Consider the following 20,388-nt stretch of genomic DNA (forward strand, 5'->3'; position numbering starts at 1 on the left):
GGAGACAATTAATTGATACTTGAGAAAGGGTGGAAGGAACTACACATGTAAAGAATAGAAAGGAAGGGCATTTCAGAAGGAAAGAATGGCATGTGCAAAGAGAAATGATAAGATTAGAGATAGGTCAAACGAGGTCAGGTAGGGCCTGGCACCGCAGCCATGATAAGCACTTTAAATTTTATCCCACAAAAAGAAAGCTATTGAAGAATTTTCTTATGCAGAAAAAATACATGGAATTATTTATATTTTAAGATTGCTCTAGACTCTGAGCTAGGATGTGGGGAGAGAAAGGATTAAGAATGGCAGCATGGAGACAGAAGACTACAGTTGTAGTTCAGGCGACTTAGTTTTGAGGAGGCAGTGGAGATAGAGAAGAGCGAACTGAATCAATCTATGTATCCTCTCCAACTATTAGGACTGGTGGAACTTGTTAAGGGATTAGATATTGAGTAGGCAGGTGGTTTTGTGAGTCTGGACTCAAAGGAGAGGTCTGAGTTGAGATATAAATTTGGGAATTGTTGACTTACATATACTATAGTGTTTAAAGCCATACTGAGGGGAAGGTAACCTATGAAACTGTGTGGAATGAGAGGAGAAGAGAGCCTAGAGAAATAGTGCTTTAGAGCTCAGGTTAAGAACAGCAAAGAAGATTGAGAAGGAGTAATTAACAAGACAAATAAAATCTTGGAGCACATAGAAACCAAGAGATAAGAGGGTGTTTAAAGAAGGAGGGAACTATGAACTGAGTTCGAATGCTGGCAAGAGGTCCAGTAAGATGAAGACAGAGAGGGTATTAGTTTGGGTAACATAAAGACATAGTTGGTGACAATGATAAGAGCCATTCCAATGGAGTAGTGGCATGAGATTGGGTTGTGCTGTGTTGGGATCATATGAGAATGGGTTGAAGAGTGAATGAAGATGAATAAGTTGATATTGTCTGTATAGACATATCTCTTGAGAACTTTAGTTTTGATTAGGTCAAGGGAGGAGGAGGTCTTTCAAAAGATGGGTTTTAAGAGAACATAATTGCATGCGATGGGAATTTTCTTCCAGAGAGGTAAGAACTGAAAAAGCAAAGTCCTTGATCCAGAGTATAGGTGAAAGATTGGTTTTAAGAGAGCAGAAAAACTTCTTTTGTTAACAGGAAGGAAGATAGACTTACATATATGAAGAAACGTGGCTATCAATTTGTCTATTTTTTGTCAGTGACGAATAAGGCAAGACCGTCAGGTATGGATATGGTTAGAGCAGGGTACATGGGAGATTTAAAAGAAGGCAGAAGTTATAAAACAATCAAGTAAGACAATAAAAAAGCAGACAAACAAACAAACAAACAAACAGCCTAGGATCACTGGCCTTTCAGAAATGCACATTTGAGTTTGTAAATTTCAAGTGAGTCCTATTCATTAAAATAGAGACTCAAGAGAGCAAATGTCTGTCTTCATGGTTTCTGAATGGGGCTTGAATAATAGTAGATGCTCAAGAAATATTTCTTAAATGGATGAATGAGTAAATGAGCTCAGTTGTTATCTTTTTCTGACAATATTTAGCTGCTCTGGTAAAGGCATTGAGAAGGTAGAAGGTAAGAATAACAGAGCAGGGGTCCCCAACCCCTAGATGAAGGACTGGTACCAGTCTATAGCCTGTTAGGAACCAGGCTGCATGACAGGAGGTGAGTGGTGGGCAAGGGAGAAAAGCTTCATCTGTATTTGCAGCCACTCCCTAGCGCTAGCACCACCGCCTCAGCTCTACCTCAGATCATCAGGCATTAGATTCTCATAGGTGCACTGGTCCCTGGTGCCAAAGAGGTTAGGGACCACTGTCATAGAGGACTGGGGTTTTCCCTGGCAAGGATGCCAGACAGACAGCAGCCAGGGAATGAAGGGCATTAGGAAGGGGGTGATTATATCGATGGGCCATAGAATCCAGGATGTATGAGAATGAAAGGAAAGCTAATGGATCATTAGCTAATGGATAGTGAGAAAGTGGTTTCGAGGTCATTAAGAAGTCAGAAAGTTTGGCAGTAGGGGAAAATCTTCTGGAAGAATAAGAGTCATGATTAAAGAATAGCAGCTTTGAAATTGGAATTTGGGAAGAAAGGCACATGCTAGTGATGGCATAGTTATAGCTATGTCAAGGACCCAGGCGAAGCAGAAGAAAACATTACTTCTGATGTGGTCAAAGGGCCGACTGCCTGTTTTCACTCTAGTATTGTTTAATTTGTCATACATTACATATTGGCCTAACTGGAAAAGCAGATGAACTTTAAGATGATTTCATGAAAATGTAAATACAAATTTCCTACGGTCTCTTTTCCCAATAAACACAACCGAGCATGGCTATTATGGAAATAAGGATATTTACATGGTCATTTGGGGAGCCAGAGTATACTACGTAGGGATTTGGTCAGCAAACACACATAATTGAATCATTTGGAATATAAAATGTCTAGAAGAAAGACTTAAATAGACATAAATATATATTCAAGCATACTGAATGGTGGTTGGAGAATTTTAATTGTTGAAAATCTGAATAGGACATCATCTTGCCAAATACAGAGTAATAATATTAGGCCTCTGTTACTCTAAGGTGGGTTGTCACAGCAGTTATCAAAATCTTGGTTTTTAAATTTGAAATGTTAAAGGTTAGTGGAGAAGGTGATAAGAAAACCACCAAAGAAGTTTCTGGAATCAAGAATAGATGGGACTCTGCCCTGCTTCCTTTTCTATTGCCCTGGGGTGGTATAAGTTGTCCTGTGCTATTAGAATATGGGAGAATAGGGATCAGGTTTCCACAAGGGTGCGTGGGCCCGAGGCACAAGTCTGTGTGAGCCTCCCTGGATAGGGTGTAAGATGTCATTTCCCCATGTGGCTACAAGTAGTATGGATATAGCTGAGAAAAGACCAGTACACTGGGGGAGACCTCGTGGTTAGGGGTATGGACCTGACAATAGATGTCACATGGACCTGAGGCCTAGAGGAATCTAGATACCTAAACAACTTACAGTTTGAAAGATATGACAGCATATCTTTATCATGGCTGGGTTCACAAGTCCCTCCTTATATCTAGACTTTATAAACTCAGAGAACCAGGGAATGGAGAAAACCTCGCTTGGCTGAGAAAACCCTGACTTGATTGAGATGACTTTTTCCACCATCAGATGAGATGGAGCTTGAAATAGAGATTAAGTTGACATAATAAAAAATTAACTCACATTTCTTGTACATTTTAGTATGCGGATTGAAAAATTCATACCTATTACATAAAAGATACTGTTTATTTTAGTTATGATATTGATATGGCTGCTAACAAAGGCCCAACTAACAGTAGCTTAAAGAAGATATATATTTACTTCTTTCTCATGTGACACTCTGGACACAAACAGTACAGGACCAATATGGTGGGTTCACAATATTGGGGATCCACATTCCCCCATCTCCTTGCTCTGTCATTGTCAATGTATTTTCTCCATCTTATAGTCTAAGATGGATGCTATTCTTCTTGTCATCGTAGCCTCATTCTGGCTGGTGAGAAGGGGAGTGATGTGGAGGGTGCAGCCTATAAATTGTAAGTATCACTTTCTTTCACATTGCATTGACCAGAACAAAGTCACATGGCACAAATAGCTGCAAGGGAGGCCGTTATATGTACACTTAAGCTGGTCAGCCATATGTCTAGCTAACATCTTGTGGGAACTATTAACTAAAGCGAAAAAAGAGAACATAGTTTTGGATACAACCAGCCATATCTGGCACTCAGTGCTCTGGGTGCCTTGGGGAGCTGGATGAGGAATTGAGAAAGAAGAAGCATGGAGAACATGAGTTATCCTTGTGTTGAACAACTATTCCTTTAGGAATGAGAGCTGAATTTCTGCTACTAATCTGTGGGTGGGCCCTCCATTCCCTGGGCCATTTCCTTTCTGACTTCCTGACTGAGCTCATGTCTGGCTCTATCCTAATGGCTCCTTTACTTTAATGCTAAGTGCTGGAAGCACAACAAAGGCTGCTCTTAAGTTTCTATGCTTAAGTGAATTTTTGGTAGCGACCAGATAATGGATCTGTTTTATTCATATTATTGTTGTTAACAATACAATCACAAAACAATAATTTACATTTATGTAACTATATATATATTTTTGGTGGCCTGTTTACATTTGTGATTTGGTTTGATCTTCACAGACTTAGTATCAGTAAGTACTTAAATACTAGATGTTTACAGCTCTCCCTATCTTCTCACATTTTAAAATCCATTAGCACGTTCTAATTTTCCTGTTTCTCTAGTTGTGACTTTTGGAGCTTCCTGCATATGCCTCTGTTCATTTCACTTGGGATTCCTTCCTTTCCCTTTCTTTCATTTTCCCCCCTGACTCTACGCTGTATCTTCAGGGCCCTTTCCGGAGTTTTCTGAAATATCAAACTTATTTTCCATGGCTTTTCCTTTTCTTGGTTTCCTCGCTGTTCTTCCTCCCCATCCTTCTACCTTGGTGACTTTCAAATTAAGGTCATTTCTCTGAAGCAGGTCCTACATAAGTTCTTATCTCTCTGTAGGCAATAGCTTCACTCTTTTGTTCTATACTTTTTTTCACCTCAGACATTTTCTGTTTTTCTTTGCTTTTTCCACTACCGCATTTCAGTCAATGTCTCCTTTATGAAGCACCTTTAAATGCCACCCTTTCCGTTACCATACTAGGGAGTCCCTATGTCTGACCTTCTTTATTATTTTCGTCATGGCGGAAATATGGGTCCATTATCTCCAGTTATCTTCAGTCATTATGCACTTACTTACATGATTTTTTGATATTAAAAGACAGTTTTTTATTTATTATTTCATAGAAATGTAAAATATATGTATGAATTCATAAACAAAGGAAGACTTCAAATAAGGTATATTTATGTAACACTATTTTCTCTTCTTGTTGAATATATATGGCCCATTTTCTGGGAAAAGATTTTGCAGTTTTAATGGCTGCTTAGAAAATAACAGCCATTAAAAAATCTTATCATTTTTCTATCAGAAGAAAAGCTTCAAGAGGGGTGAAAATTCTGTTTCCAATAGGGACATTTCCAGAGAGCTTCCCACAATAGCCATTGTTATCACTCCTTCATACACCTCTTTGGTCAGTTATTTAACTGTATTGTCATTCTCTGTTCACAACTCTGCCTCCCTCACTAGACACTGTGAGTAGCTCAAAAGCAGTGATACTGTCTTATTCTTGGTGAATGGCGATCATTGGAATTTAAGAGCTTATTTCATAAATGAACAGATAAATAAATGAGGAACTTGTAGTCAAAGAAAGTAACAAGTTGTGTGGTTTTGGGTTATGCGTTAACGTTTTTCGGCTTTACGTATTTTACCTGTAAATTGAGGATGTTGGCAAAGAAGAAGGGACTACAGGTTGGATGTGGCATTGGGTACTCTGAAAGGAAATTTTCTCCTAGTGAGGGGTAGAGGAGAGTGAGATGAAGTGATTTAAAGGCAGGGAGAACTGTCCTTCATACTGAGTGAGAATCAGGAAAACTGAAAATACATAGAATATCCAGTACCCCTCTCTATGTGGCATAAGCAGAAGAATAGAAATGAGGACATACTGTGTCCAGACAGAGAGGGCCTGACACAGCCCTCAGATTTCTTATAATCTGAGATTGACAGGGGAGTGAATTTAAATATTTTTCATGTACCTGCAGAGAGGGCAAGAAAAATACCTAAAGGAGGCCTCAGGACCTGGGGAAGCCTCTCATTGGGATGACTGGCATGGAGAAATGTAACTGACCAGAGACCGTATGGAATGTGCATGGCTCTACAGAAGTCAAGGGGGGAATGGTATCAATCAGTGAGTGGAGGGAACCCGGACAGTATAGTGCATGTCAATGTAGACAGATGAAATGATGACCAAAGCCTATGCCCCAAGTTCTGATGCTAAGTATCAAAGTCTCTGCCCCTTCTTTGTTTTTGGAACTTATTTTCAACTCCATAGAGAAGGGTTCAGAGAAGAAAACCCTGACTTAAGATTGATTTTACCCAGAAGTGTCTGATTGAAATTTTTGCCAAAAGATGGAATGGAAAGTTTGAGATAGAAAGTAAGGTCATACATAGGAAATAAAGTTGAATTTTGGCACACTTGAGTTGTGTGGATTGACTCTATACTTCCTACATACAAGAAATACTAATGCAGCCAGGAGCATTGAGCACTCACTGATGGCAGAGAATCCAGGTGGCGACTTAAGAAATGCAGGGGCGAGAGTGGGGATTTATCTTGGCTGTGGTTCTCTAAGCATGAATTTTTAGGTTTTATTTCAGGATTCTGCTAATGTCCTTTCAGCCAACCAGTAATCAGGGTTTTATTTTTCTTTCTTGTTCTCATTTATAATGTCCATAATTTACATATATTTGCATTTTAACTGAAAGAATTGAATAAATATGTCATCTCTGCCTACCACCAGAGCAGAAACACATCAGACTCCAGTGGAATGAATAAAGGTCACTGTTGATATACTCCTTACTTTAGCTCAAAATTATTTTCTAAGCTATGAGTATATTTCCTTTTTGGCACTTGAAATCAAGTAATTCTACTCTATATTTTCACTTTTCCTTATGTTGCTGGAAGATTCAAGGCAAGCAGCCTGGGCCAAGTTCTTCACTTTACAGATGAAGAAATGGGGCCACCTAAGTGACTTATCCAAGACTGCTAGTAATGGCTGGTTAGAAACAGAAGTGATTTTAGAACCTGGGTCCTGTGATTCCAGTGCTTCCTCTATGTCCTTGTCTCGCCTGTCTCTCTAATTCTGGAGCCAGCTTCCTTCCTTTTAGAAACTTACTTTCAGAGCATATCTCTGGGAAAAGCATGGAAGACTTGGTTCTTTTTTATTTTGGGGGGGAGGGGGAAGTTATAGTTTAAATCATGTAACAAACATTTTGGTAATATGAAAGTACAAGTATAGCTAATGGAGGTTGGCATATGTTGAGGGTGAGGAAAGATAGGGAATGGGTCATGACACCAGTATCTTCAAAGTAAAGGTCAACGGCGACTGTGTGAAGTTAATGGAATAATAAGTGATGTTTAAATAAAGAATGAAAGATTAACTTTTAATAACTATTAAGAGAATCAATCATGTCTGTCTGTCTGTCTGTCCGTCTGCCTAGCTAGCTAGCTAGGTACCTACCCATCTATATCTACGTTTTCATCTATATCTCCTTGCAAGCTCTTTAGGAAAGTAGAAAAAGTATTAAATAAGAAAACCTTTCCATATTCTAAATTGTGGAATTAATAGATAATTTAATAAAGTTGATAAATCTAGGAAGAGAGGTATAGCACATTGCCTAGGGTTATGAAAGGAGCAACTCCATGGGTAGTAGGACCGAAAACTGGAACAGTTAAGAGGCTGCCCTGTGTCAGGGTGGGAGGTGGGGTAAGTTGTAGTTGGGAGTGGGATGGGTGGGTGGTTGCAGCTTTCCAGCATCAAGGCTGCCATATTATTTTGTAGATTTTCATATGCATAAATTGCTTAGACAAAAAATTGTATTTTATGTTTTGATTGCTATTTGCCAATATACCCTTCGAAAAGGCCGAACAATGTACATTTTACCAATAGAGTATAAGAATACTCTTTCCTTTACATACTTCTTTTACATACTAAAGTGAACATTAGTTATTTGATTTTCACTGATTCTGACTATTGTACATATTTTATAAGTCTTTTATGTGGACATGAAACAAATAAATAGTTTTGAATGATTGGAGTTTGTTAATTAGGATGTTTAACTCTCCCCTATCTTTACTAAAATTATATTTGTTTAAAGTATAAATCATTGAGAGAGGTGTTAAACCATGCCATGATCAAGGTGGATTTGTTTACATCTTCTCTTAGGGCCGATAGCATTCCCTACACTATTAAACAAACACAAGTATATACTTGTTATATTCTCCATGTGACCTGCTTATTTTATCATTGTATAGTGAGTTTATTCATAATAAGTCAGGACACCTTTGGCGTAAAAAATTAGGAATCTTATTCTCATATATAACAAGTCCAAAAAGGAGGAGTAGAGGGAGAAGGAGTGGTAGCCATGAGAATGACTTGCAGACCTCTAAATACAGAGTGCATGATTGACTCAGAGCCTTAGCTGCTGTAATCTGAAAATCACTGTGGCACTTTCCTGGTAGTCTGCTTCTCACAGGCTGCTCCCAGCCAGTGACTGAGTACAGCAAGGAGGCTTAGGCAGACCACTTCCTGGGAGACACGGGGGTGGGGTTGTGGTGGCTCCTCTAATAGCTGATTTTGGCTTGTGTACCCCCAGGCAGCCTCAAACACTTCTATCCAACTTTTCTTTCTCTCTCCTCAGGAGGCAGACTTGCATTACAGCCTGACAGTTCTCCAAGTCTTTCCCAGCTCCCTCCCATTTTGATAAAATCCTTTTTTGGCATCTCTTTTTCAGAGGATCTGGATTAACACAGGAAAGCTGCTTGTTTGTTGATTTAGCAGCTCGATGATTAACTCAGGAAACCCAATTCTCTTCATTTCTTGTTCTGCCGTCCTCGGTTTGTTGTTTTGCTCTCAGGATGGCTCCCTTGGTGGTCACTGTGGCCATTACCTGCAGCTCATTCAGACACAATATCCAAAGGGAGAAAAGGATCATGTTCATCAGTGTTTCTTTAAACCTGAGAAAATCTTACCCAGAAGTCCTCCTGCGGCTTTTCTTTACTTCTTATTGGCCAGAAAGGGGTGATGTGTTTACTTGTCAACAAATCACTGGCAAGTGAAAAAGATCTCAGTGATTGACAAACAAATCAACATTTATCCCTGACTTGGGAATGTGGTCACCTTTATCTAACTCCCATGGTTGAAAGATGGGCAACTGAACAAAAGCAGGATTCTATTATGAAGGAAGAAAGGAAAATGGTTATTGGGCTATCAACTGCTATATTTAATAACACCTTTAGCTTTAGAATCTATTTCATCAGATATCAGTGTCATCTTTCTTTTGTTTATTGCTGATATATTTTTCCCTGTTTCTTTACTCTCAGCATTACTTTATCATCTTATTTTATTCGACTCTGTTGTAGACGGCTTATGGCTATATTTTGGTTTAGTTTCATTTTCCTCCCTATCTAAAAGTCTTTAACTTTTAGTATAACTGATATAGTTATTAGGATTATTAGTCTAATTGGACATATCTGCCATTTGATTTTCCTATTGTTTTTTTTTTTTTTGTACTTTGCCTCCTTTCTGTCTCCCCTTTGTAAGATTTTATTTAAAAAAAATTTAAACATATATAAAAGTAAGAAAATAGTATAATAAATTCCTTCAGTCTTATATAGACGTGACAATTACCAGTGTTTTGTCGCCTGTACTTCTTTTTTCTCTTTTTTGCTGAAGGATTTCAAATCAAATCACAGATATCATGACATTTCACCTTAAAAACTTAAGTGTAAAGGATTGAATTTCTTCATTTTACCTTTCCCTCTAAATGTTTGAAATTATATTTGTGTTCTGTTTACACTAAACATGCATAGTGTGTCAGCATAGCCATTATTCTCCCAAACAATGCATGTACTTTGGAATTAATTTTTCCCTTTACACATTACTATTGTCTAATAGTTTAGTTTTATCTTGGTGGATTAGTCTAGGATCAGCTGTACTGTAATAAATAAATCCTGAAATCTCAGTTGGTTGACATTGAGGTGTTTTCTTGCCTACATCTCAGTCTCATATGGACTGGGAAGCTCTTCTCCCAGCAGGACTTCAGGGAATCAGCCAGCTTCTACCTTGCAGCTATGGCATACACATATCTGATTCTGAAGTTTCTTGAGAAGGAAGGAAAGAGCTGGAGGATTTTGGGGGATGATTTTAAGAGTGAAGACCTTAGAATCCACCCACTTTCCATTTCATTGGCTCTACCTTAGTTACATAGACTTTGGGCTATTTGAGATGTTGGCTGGAAAATTTAGTCCCCTATATTTTTAGGAAAAATTTTATATAACTGTTGTTTAAAATTAAAAAAAAATTATTTATTAAAAAGAACAAAGTGAAATTTTTAAAAACTACTTCCTTTTCTCACTATTTGTAATAACATGTTGAGTTGCCATAACAAAGAAGGATAGACTGGGTGGCTTAAACAACAGAAATTTTTTTCCCCACACTTCAGGAGTCTGTGACCTACAAGATCAAGGTGCCATTAAGATAAATTTCATTGTGAGGTCTCTTTTCTTGGCTTGTAGGCAGCCACCATCTAGCTATATGCCAATATGGCCTTTCTTTAGTGTGTGTACGTGAAGAGAGAAAAAAAGTTCTTACATCTTGTAAGGGTGTCAGCTGTATAGGATTATGGCCCCATTCTTATCACCTCATTTAATCTTTATCATCTCTGTATAGGTTCTATCTCCAAATACAGTCACATTTCAGGTTTGGGCTTCAACATCTGAATTGGGGCAGGGGACTCAATTCCCTAACACCTCTGTTATTTGGAGCAAGGACATGACCAAAGGATTAATCAGGTCTTTTTTTTAGGGATTTATACAGATACTAATGGAAAAAGAGTGGTCTCTACACCTGACATTAAGGAATATTTAAAATTGGATAGGAATATTTAAAATTCTGAGGTCATCGTTGACACCATGTGGATAGGGCTTGACTGATAATGATAATTTATTGGATTACACTATGTTGGGTCACATGACATGATGGAATATTATTGATCTATTGTCAGCTATTTATACATCAGGATTTTCTCTACCACTGTAAACCATAACTGGATTTGACTACAGTGTTTTAGGCTACAGTGGGTCAAGCACATGTTAAGAAAAAAGAGAATCATGGCTTAGACTTGGAGGAAAAGTAAAAACAATAGTTTTCCTTTTGACTGTCTCTCTCATTCTGTATTTTGGATAAGTGAGGATGTTTTTAGATGCTAGAATCAGAGAATCTATACTCAAAGTGATTACTCAATAAGGAAATTTGTTATCTCTATGTTTGCTTCAGATGTGTTAACAAAGCAGTGGCTCAGTAATATCATCAAGGATCCAAGTTCTTCTACCTCTCTATTTTTCTGGTCTTTGTGTTGGTTTAATTCCAAGACTTGTTCTGACATTACCTCAAGGTCACCTTCAATGTAACTGGCCTTTTCATGTTAAACTGCCTATCTTTGGATCAATAACAGTGGCCAGGGAAATATTATTCCCTCTTTGACAGACTAATGAGGAGCTGAGTTGATGTGCATCAGGATGCATCATGATTGATCTCAGTGTTGGGTCTCTGTGCTTCCCAACTGTCTCTTAAGATACAAGATGGGAAAAAATGGATAGCTATGTAAAACTGAGGTTCTGTTATTAAGGAAAAAGAAAACAATGAAAGTTGGGTTGGCACCAGATATGTTTACTACATACCTTGTAGCAATGAAAAAGGAAAGCTGGATATACCTATGAGTTTAATGAAAAGGCCTAACATTATCTTGCTACCAAGGCTGTTTCCTACAAGTAGTAGTATATCACTCTGATAGTTCCCATGGCAACATGAATTCAGATGAGTCATCACATCTTGTACTTGTCTGTAGCAAAGGAAGAACATAATGCTGAATGTGTTGTTAGTTTTTCAGTGAATATCTTAAGTCTCAGATTTTAATTTGGGGACCTGGAAAGAATTACATAAAAGCTAATGATACTATGTAAAGGGGAGCATTTAAGCCAGTCTTTGATTGTGAAGTGGCTTCAGAACTTATGCAATAATATGGGAGCCACTGTAAGACTGGGCTGGACTGGGCTGGAGATTAGTGAAAGTTTTAGTAAGTCATTTAAGATGGTATAAAACTTAATAAATAGCTTATACATTAATTACATGAGTAGAAAAATAAGTCAAAACAAGTGCAGTGTTTACTGGATACCTGAACTGCAGTCTACTTGTAGTCGTGGGCATCCCTTCCCCCAAATTAGAGAGTGTTAGACTCATAATGAGTACTAAGCAGCTGTTCCATCAAGCTGTTTTCCAAATGGGCTTTCACCATTATTGTTGTTGTTAGACAGAGAGGGAAGTGATTTTAGTGTGAATGTGAAAATGAATTAATGTTGCCTGTCAGGAAACAAAACCAGTGCCAGGAGATCAGCTTATGCATAGCTGAAAGATTGAAAAAGAAAACTCTGGAAGTAAGAGAGCTAAAAAGACAATGATCTTAAATTCATACTAGTCTTAGGACGTGGAAGTTAATGTTCCACTCTAGAGGTGGAAACAGCTTCAGATAAGGCACTTTTGGTCACTATATCCAGGCAAACTCGGAAAGTAATGGTGACACTGACACTAAGATTATTGCATTCCCAGGCTGAACACCAGATAAATAAATGGATTTCTCGACCATCTGAGTCGATCTGGAATAAGGTTGCCAGATTTTGTAAATAGAAGTAAAGGATGTCTAGCTAAATTTGAATTTTAGATAAATAGTGGATAATTTCAAGGGGATAATTATGTCCTAAATATTGCATGGGTCACGGTCAACACTAAAATTATTCATTGTTTATTTGAAATTCAAATTTAAGTGGGTGAAGTTCAAATTTAAGATTAGGCAACCCTAATCTGGGATAATTAATAATCTTATCCCAATTCCCAAAACATTATGATGTGGTTGCTTTTGAGCTCTTGCCTGAAATGCCAACTTTGGATTTACTAATCCTTCATGGCAGATTATATTATCTATCCCGTCCCACATCGTCTTCTAACAATGTGACATCGACACTCCTTTTTAGAGATGTGGGGTCTGGGTAGACTTTGTAATTGCCTTGACCAATAGACTATGGAGGAAATGACACTATTTGATTTCCAGATTATTAAAGGTTGGGTGGGACAGCTTCCAGGAGGCGCTCTTTCTCTCAGTGCATGTATCTTGGGAGCCCTGAGCTGACATACAAGAAGTCTGGCTACCCTAAAGCCACTGGGCTGCAGATGCCACATGGTGAGGCCACATGTAGAGACAGAGAGGATGCCTGTGAATCCCAAGTATTCCAACCTCTAGCTAGTCAGATTTTCATTGTTTAGTTGACCTCAGCTTTGAGATAACTCCAGTTTTAACCATTATTTGATTACAACCTCATTGAAGACTGAGCTGAACTGCTCAGCCAAGGTACTCCAAAATTTCTGACCCATAGAAACATAAAAGTTAATAAATTACTATTGTTTTATTCCACTATGTTTGGATTGATGAGTTACACAGCCATAGATACTTACACTGATTTGAAAGAAGTTGAATAACACTACTTTTCAGGTTAACATTTTTTATAATAGTCTTTTAAGATAAGTAGCTTTGTTTTTAGGGATATGAACATAATAATATGCCAAATATTTGTTAGAATTAGGTTTTGAAGGTTTTACTGTTAATGTCTATTCAGCTACCTTTTTTTAAGAGCCAAAACAAATGGTATTAGTACTATAGGAAAATCGAATTGTTTATAAGAAAACAACAACAACAACAACTCAAACTTAGTCCTAGTATTGTGTGATGATATAGATGAATAAATGAGATGCAGATTATTTTGGCTTTGACACTAAATACATATCGGATTTTGAACAAATTACTTATTCTTGAAAACTCAGTTCTTGTATGTGTAAAATGAGGCATCATCATACGTACAAGGGGTATAAAACACACAGCATGAAAGCTACTATTTTCCCTGGCAGGTATCACTAATGAATTGCAGCACTCTCTTCACAGGAAGTGACCTTACAAGTGCTTCTCAGAGCAGAATGCTAAGCAGTCAAGAGCAATCAATCACAGTTGGCAATGACAAAATCATTTTTTGCCTTTCTAGACCTTGAACATATTTACTGTTACTGCCAGGGATAAAACTCAATATTTCTGTAATTTAAGTGATTTTCCCATGTTCTGAGAGTTGCTAAAGTGATTGTGAAAGTAATGTTAGACATATTTGAAGACTCATAGAGCAACATTAATTGACTCTTCCCTGGGTGTGACATAGCTATACATGTTTTATGATGGATACAGTGATATAAAAGATAGTTTCTCAAAGTTGCAAAAGGATACACACAAATAACACCAGACAAGACAGTTTTATCACCAGATTCAAATTAAACTGATTTTTCCCAGATTGTCAGCTGAGACTACTCAGTTGTGGCCTTGAGGACAATGTAAGAAAAGAGGTGTCTCAGAGGTACTTTGTTTGCATTTGATCTAAGCATATCTAAAGGATCCAGCTGCATAACAGCTTAATATACAGCTCCAATTCTGAAAGAAGTCAATAGTCAACTCCTCTCAGCTCCCGATGCCTGGGCTTATTTCCCAAGAATTCGCACTCCTCTGAAGTATTGCTGACAGCTCCCATCTCTCACTTCTTCCTTACATGTTTCACTGCTTTTATTTTAGATATTGTTTTAATTGTAATGCTATCTGCTTATTTCTCCACCACAGACTTGGAAATCTCCCTTAAAGGCTACAACCAACTTTCTTTTCACATGTCCTTTTGTTTATTAGACTTTTGTTATTATTCTCTATCTTGGATCAAGTTTTAAAGATTTCTCCAAGTGTATAGTTATAATTCTTTTTTCTAAATTATATGAAGTTTAAATTTTTGTTTTGATAGAACAGGTTTGCAATTATTATACATAGTTTTAAGTGTATGTATTCTGGTGCAAGATCTCAATATAATTTTTTGAACTCTACAACTACATGGTATAGGACCCCCATTTAATATCATCAATACTGCTACATATTGAATGTTAATCTCTTTGCACAGCCTACCCTACATCTGACCCAAATAATAAAGTAACTAATCTCAGAAAACAGAGGAGGAAAGCTCATTTCTAGCTGGGAGAATTGGAGAAGGAACTCTAGAGGAGGTAACATTCATCCTTAGCCTTGAAGTACATGTAGGAAATCAGAAAGCAGAGGTAAAATGGGGTAGGGATGGGAGGGACATCCGGGTTGAGGAAAATGCAGGAACAGGGTATAAAGCCAGAGAGCCAGGAGAGTGAAATGTATTTTGGTCTACAGTGTACTAGTCATTTAAGAAGAAGAAGACTGATGGGAAAAAGACCATATGACAGAGGCCCTTGGTATCTTGGATTGGTTGATTCAGTAATTGGACTAGTCCTGCTTCGTTTGATTTTGGGGAGTAGGTGATATATTTGCAAGTGATTTCCGGTACTTAGTCTGCATTCTATTTTTTGAGAATTTAGGTTTGGAAAGAATGGCTCCCTTGTCAATGTCTCCAGCCTTCTCTATGGGAGAGAAATGTAGTAAAGACAGATATTCGAAGTGGCAAAGATTCACTGTGCATTTAAATGACCACTTTAACGACTTGCTTGGAATTCTTTCTTTTCCCACTATAAACATTCCCTAAGACTCCTAAGTTGATCCAACATACACTTAAATACAAATGTTTAAGTTAGATTTCCAAAGAGCCACCAGAGCAGAAACACAGGTTTCTTCCACAAAGGACTTTGTATAGCAGTCAGTCTCCCTCTATCCATCCAGGCAGGAAGTGTTTGTTGGGTATCTGTGAGGTGTGAGGCACTGAAGTGGATATTGAATATAGATTGATGTGCAACCTAGAATATCTTTGGCCTTTAGGGAATGAGCTCATGCATAATCTATCAGGAGAGATTGACACATTATGACCAATACCAAGAAGGAAACTAACAGGCTGTAAAAATAAAGACTCACAAGGGGAAGAAATTGGGAGATTGGACCTACTTGACATGGTCTAGCCAATACCAACTTCAATCCTTCAAAATAATTAAGAGGTCTTTCTGGTCAATGTATTACCTAGATAGCACTAGCTATTATAATAGATAAACCCTGAACTCTCAGTGGTTTCATATAATAGATTTTTTTTTTCATGTAAAATTCAAAATGGGTATTTGTAACCAACTGGTAACTATCCTCCAAGAAGTAATTTAGGGACCAGAGTCCTATCTTATGGGTTTGTCCTCTTCAACATCTAGAGCCTAAGACTACTATGTTATTCACCTCAAGTCTTAGGGAAAAAACCTGGTAAATCAAAGTTAGAACATTTTTGTGGTTAAAGTCTGGAAATGGAAACTTTATTTCTTCCCTCATTCTTTGGCCATGCCTTTCAGGAAGGAAGATTGAGAATGTTATTGAGCTGTGTGTATAGAAAGAGGAAGAAATAGTTTTGGTGAATAACATATGTATATATCTTTGTGTGAAATATCAAACAGACCATGTATAAAGCCATGAAAGAAATCTAAACCAACTGAAAATGGGAAAGTCACACAAGCCACATTCAGTGTCTACAACACAATCCAAGTAGACATTCTTAACAAAAGTTAGTTTGTACATCCAAACATCTTTACAAAAACACTCTTTTAAATAATTTTTGGCTTAATGAGATTATAAAAACAAAAATGACAAAGTATTTAAAAATGAACAGTACTGAGAACAGTATATATAAAAACCTGCACGTTGAGATATGATCAAAGTGGCAGGCAGAAGAAAATGTGTAGGTTTAAATACATATGAGAAAAATATAAATTAAAATGAGTGCTCAATACAAGAAGTTATAAAAAGAACAAAATAAATCAGAAATATTTAGAAGGAAGGACTAACAAAGACATAGGCAAGATAGAAAACAAACGCAGTAGATCAATAAAAATTTTAAAAAATCTAGCAATAAAAACTAGCAGGCTTATCTAAAAAATAGAAGATACAAATATAACACCAAAGGATGTGAAAGGGGATATAATTGTAGATATTACAGAAGTTTAAAAAAATGACAAATATGTATAAATATTATCAATAAAGTCGAACATTAATAGAATTAAAATATGTTTTGGAAAATATAAAAGTCTAAAATTTAATAAAGAAAAAGAAGAACCTGAATAAGTCAAAACCATAGGAAAAATTAAAATTAGTAGCTGATGGATGGACATGGGGATGGGGAGCACAGCATAGGGAATGCAGTTAGAATGGATACATTGACTACGTGGAGAGTCAGGGGAGGGAGGGAGCAATTGGTGGGAGGACTGTTTTATGAACTATATAGATGTCTAACCAATGTACTATATACTTGAAACTAATTAAAATTAAAAAAGGATAATAAAAAAATGTGCAATATCTTCTCTAGGCTCAGTCAGTTTCATGAGTAAAGTCTTCTAGAACTTCAAAAAGAAGGTAGTTTGAGTGTTCTAGAACAGAGAAAACCATGGCTTAATACTCAATTTATTTTAAGAAACTAATACATTCTTGATCCCAAAATTGGACAAAGATATCAGATCCATAATATAAGCAATCTCATTTATAAACATGAATGTAAGTAAATCTGAAATGAAGTATTTACAAATGTAATTTAGCAGTGAATCAAAAGACCAATATATCATTATTACCTCAGAGGTTATTACAGTAATGGAAGAAAGATCAACTTAAGAAAAATCTGTTATGTAATTATCACATTAAAGAACTTAAAAAGAAATATCAATTGATTATCTCATCATCTCATTAAAGGTAGAAAAGCATTTCGTAAAAATAAATATTCATTTTAAAGAAAACCTCTAAGAAACTAGGAATAAATACAACTTTAAGTTGATGCAGGTATCAACATCGATCATTATTCATGAGGGTATAAAACTTATGGCAACTGCTTACATCTATATCTCCATCTATATCTGAAAAAAACATCTATAGAACAACAAGAACTCATGATATCATTTCTTCAGCATAAACAATGGGTAAAATATACTGAACTTCAAATTGCCTGTTTATAAAAAAGGAAGAAGTGCCAAATCCCAGTGAGTGATTGCTCACACTTCTGGTGTAAGCATTTGTGGAAAGCCAGGACAGCCCAGAGAAGAACTGTGAGGAATAGAGAACTAGAGAGATAGGGTTGGGCTTAAAATTACTCTAAAACAACCACCAGAAAGAAAAAGTTCATTTGAAACATAAAGAACAAAAACTATGTTGCACACCTGAAACTAATATAATGTTGTATGTCAGCTGTAATTTTAAAATAAGTTATAAAAAAATGTCCTGTTAGAGTACTGACTACAGGGAAGGTATTAAAAACATGCATGATATGAGGTGGCAGTCTTTAAAAAGCATAGCTTCTGGGTGAAGAAGGCAAAAAAGGTGGTAAATGGTAAGACAAGGGGTAAGATTTAGATCTTTCGAGACAAAAAAGGATAAAAAACCAGAGGACCACAATTCATCCTCTAAGAAAAACCCAAATAAATAAAAACAATAAAAAACAAAATAAATCACCCCAAAGCAAACTAACATAGTACTCAGAAGTAAAGAATTTCTCAAAAAGTAAAAGGATAGAGGATGTCAAAGGGACAGAAGAGCTATCTCGAAAGAATTACCTATGGCCAAAGGTGGAATATTTTAAGCAACAAAATGTTGAATTATAAGCCAAAGTATTAGATTACAAGCCAAAGTGGAAAGTAAATATGTGAGTCTATACTAAGATAAATAAATTATTAAATAAACACATAAATGGGGAATAAGATACTATTTTTTTACAGGAGAATTCTTTATACAATATATGTTGATACTATGCTATCCAGGAGGTAGAGCTTCCAAAGAATAGAATATGGAAAAGAAAAACTGAAAAATTTCCAGGGGAGAAAAGTGACAAAGATTACCTTAACCACGTGATCAAGTTTAACATTACTAACAATACTATGAAGATATCCTGTACCCTGTGATGTGATGTGACAAGAAAGTCACTTCACCTCTGTGGTATTCTTTTCAAACACTGTCATGTTTTTTTCAAACCTAAACCTACTCTAATCCGAATAAAACATCAGACAAACTCAAATTGAGGGGTAGTCTATGAGATATCTGACCAGTACTTCTAAAAACTGTCAAGGTAATAAAAAATTAGTGAAGAATGAGAAAATGTCATAGAGCAAAGGAAGGATGACAACTAGATGACATGTGGTAACCTGGATTTGATCTTGGAACAGAAAAACACATTAATGGAAAAAATAATGACATCCAAATTAAGTCCAGAATTCAGAGTAACACACCAATGTTGTTTTCTTGGTTTTTACAATTAGTGGTAGGAGAAACTGAAATTGACTGAGGAGTACACTGGAGCTCTCTATATACTTGTAACTTTTCTATAAACCTAAAATTATTCTAAAATAAAAATAATATATAAACAAACAGAAACACCAAAACCCATCCACTAAAAAGCTGAACTTTGCTTCCTGATATAAGATGGTGACTTTGAATTAGGAATCTAGAATACCACCTCAAATTCACAAAATGAATAGGAAAAAACTGAATAAATCTATATAAAATTAAAATTACTGCATTAGAAAATGAGAATCAGTCCATCTCAGCTGATGAAAATTTCCCCATTCAAACGAGCAAACAAAGCAAGCAAGAAGCATTAGAAAATTGCAAGGCAACACTCCAAACTGATGGAATATACTTAAGCATTTGGGGATATAATAGCTTATCTTGAATCAGAAACACAAAAATCAAAACCAGAAATAGAACCACAGAAAGAAATGAAAAGAGAGTTGATTAAACTCACAAGAGAAATAGGAGAAAAAAGACCAAATCATTTCACAAATAAAGACTAAATTATAAGTTGCCCAAGGTAGAGCAGACTCAAAAAGAAATTTAATGAGGAGTATTCAAGAAAGATGAAAAATAACCAATAGAATAAAAATGGGATAAAGATAGAAGTAAAATGGGTTGGAGAGGAAATGGCTGAAATGGAAGAAAAAGAAAAAATAGTAAGTGTTGATTAAAGCTCTTGAAGAAGATGAAATAACAGCATAAAACTAACATTTAAAACCATAATTCAAGAAAACTTTTCAGAAATAAAATTATAGATCTATATATTAAAAGAACCCATTCGATACATGTGAGAATTAACCCAGAAAATTTAACTTTAAGACATAGCTGAGAAAACAGAGATTAAAAAAAAAATCATTAAGAGATAAAAATCCTGACAGCCCCCAGGCATAAAGGTAAATAACAAAAGCAGAGGGAGTCATATCATCAACAGATTTCTCAAAAGCAACCTAAAAAGCAAGGCAAAGAAGTGTGAACTAAAAATTTATATCTAGCCGAGCTATCCTTTAAGTACCAAAGATGTCAATAAACAACTTTAAACATAGGGCAACTTAGGGAATTCCCATTTTCTCCATTACCACCCAGCACTATATTGGAAGTATTGGCCAGTGCAAATAGACAAGTAAAATCAGTTAGGAAATAAGAATTGATAAAGAGTAAAACTATTTCAGTTTGCAAATGATGTGATAGCATACCTGGAAAACTCTAGAGAATCAATGGTAAAATTAAACAATAAAAAAGTAGTGAAGTACCAGGCTGTAAAATTAACATGCAGAAAATTGATAGCCTTCACACACACACACACACACACACACACACACACACACACACACACACACACACGAA

The sequence above is a fragment of the Rousettus aegyptiacus genome, unplaced genomic scaffold (assembly GCF_014176215.1).
Source record: "Rousettus aegyptiacus isolate mRouAeg1 unplaced genomic scaffold, mRouAeg1.p scaffold_m13_p_8, whole genome shotgun sequence".
NCBI classification, from domain to species: domain Eukaryota; kingdom Metazoa; phylum Chordata; class Mammalia; order Chiroptera; family Pteropodidae; genus Rousettus; species Rousettus aegyptiacus.